At 35.5% G+C, this 2,422-nt stretch overlaps 1 pseudogene; it reads left to right on the top strand.

The window, feature by feature from the left end:
• The first annotated feature begins 1,193 nt into the window (after positions 1-1,193).
• Positions 1,194-1,292, top strand: LOC124972807 (uncharacterized; annotated as a pseudogene).
• Positions 1,293-2,422: the final 1,130 nt, after the last annotated feature.

Consider the following 2,422-nt stretch of genomic DNA (forward strand, 5'->3'; position numbering starts at 1 on the left):
TTTACTTATCTGATTTTTGATTAGAACACGTAGCATCAAAGTTTGATCTGTGGGTGGTATATATATTTGCTAGATATTTCAGCAATTTTTCCCTGTATAACATAAGCTATTGGGCTGTAGAGTGACTGAGAGGTAGAGTGATATAGGAAGCAAGAAAAATGCTGTAGAACACAAAAAATAAGGAGTTGTTATCACCTAAGCAGGGGATTGGGGAGCATTAACCTTCAAGTTATAATCAGTTTCAATTATCCACTCTGTAGATTGTCTGCGGCAGGTTTTCAAACTCAAGTTAGTTTCTCTTTGGCTTCTAGCGCACTCCTGGGCTGTCTTCCCAATTGGTATATGCTTGGGGAATAGAAACTAATTTTAATACTAGTCTGCCAAATTTAATTGAGGAGGAATACCTGCTACTTAAAACTTTTAAAAATTAAAAGATCACTAATTGGTTTGGATAATCTGCCCGTTCAATTTAAATATATGCAGTGAACCTAAATGTTATAGGGAAGATTTATACAGCATAGTGATCAAGAGTACATCTCTGGGACTGGGGTTAGTGGTAGAGTACTTGCCTAGCATGCAAGAGGCACTGGGTTTGATTTCTCAGCACCACATATAAATAAATAAATAAATAAATAAATAAATAAATAAATAAATAAATAAAATGTCCATCAACAACTTACACACACACACACACACACACACACACACACAGACACACACACATCTCCATAGCGATAGATTTAATTTAAACCCCAGCTACATTACATTCTGGCTGTATGATCATAGGCAAGTTACCTGTTTATCTAAACCATGCTATCACAGCTCAGAAAGTAAAGTTTTCCATGGTGGGTTGCTGTTGCTGTCTCATTTATTTCAGTAAATACACACACATATGAATACAGATATACACAAGTGTATATATACATGTGTACCCATATGACTTAAAGCTACTTACATTAAGTTGTACTTTACCTTTATAGGACCCACACTAATGTTATTTTCTTTGCATATATGTATGTGTGTATATGTATGGAGGTTGTGAAGAAGCAGTTTGGTAGCATTTAATAAGGGGAAACCCATCTCTAAGGTACATTATGAAATCTAAGAAATACAGTCAAACAAAACCTATATATAGATCTACCAATATAAAAAAAGGTAAAATCACTACTGAATATTTGTATAAGAAAATAACAGTGCTCACTTTGGCAGCACATATACTAAAATTGGAACAATACAGAGATGATTAGCATGGCAAGGATGACACTCAAATTCAAGAAGCATTCCATATTTTTAACACCAAAGAAACAGATAATCCAGTCAATAAATGGACTAAGGAACTGAACAGACACTTCACAGAAGAAGATATACAATTGATCAAAACATATATGAAAAAAATGTTCAAATCTCTAGTAATTAGAGAAATGCAAATCAAAAGTACTCTAAGATATCATCTCAGTCTAGTCAGAATGATAATGTTTGAGAATACAAGCAAAAATCAATGTTGGTGAGGATGTGGGGAAAAAGGTTCACAGTTCACTCATACATTGCTGGTGGGACTGCAGATTAGTGCAATCCCTCTGAAAAACAGTACAGTGATCTCTTAGAAAACCTGGAATGGAACCACCATTTGACCCAGCTATCCCACTCCTTGGTCTGTAGCCAAAGGACTTAAAATCAGCATATTACAGTGATGCAGCCACATCAATGTTTATGGAAGCTGAAATATTGTGAAATAGCTAAGCTATGGAACAAACCTAGATGCTCTTCAATAGATGAATGGATCAAGAAACTGTGGCATATATACACAATTGAATATTACTCAGCCTTGAAGGTGAATAAAATTATATCATTTGCAGGTAAACAGAGTTGGAGAATATCATGGTAAGTGAAATAAGCCAATCCCCAAAACCCAAAGGCAGAATGTTTTCTCTGATAAGTGGATGCTGATTCTTAATGTGGTGGGGGGGATGAATGGAGGAACTTTGGATTGGGTAGAGGGGAGTAAGGGGAGGAAAGGGGGCAGGGGAGTGGAAAAGATGGTGGAATGAGATTGACATTATTACCCTGGGTACTTGTAAGATGGCACAAATGGTAGGACTCTACATCAGGTACAACCAAAGAAATGAATAAGTTGTGCTCCATTCGTGTACAATGAATTGAAATGCATTCTGCTGTCGTGTATAATGAATTAGAACAAATAAAAATAAAATAACAGAATTATGGAAAAAGTAAAATCAGTTCTAAGAATTCATCTCTGTGATGAGGAATGTGATAGAGGATAGTGTTCTGAGAAAAACAAAATGGAAATAACAGGAAATGGATAGGCAAGACAGACGGGCACTGACCTGGCCTATAAGGAGAAAAAGTTTTTTTTTTTTAACCTGAGTATTCTGCATTCTATATTTAGAAGAAATTTATGAGG

Source organism: Sciurus carolinensis, chromosome X (assembly GCF_902686445.1).
Source record: "Sciurus carolinensis chromosome X, mSciCar1.2, whole genome shotgun sequence".
NCBI classification, from domain to species: domain Eukaryota; kingdom Metazoa; phylum Chordata; class Mammalia; order Rodentia; family Sciuridae; genus Sciurus; species Sciurus carolinensis.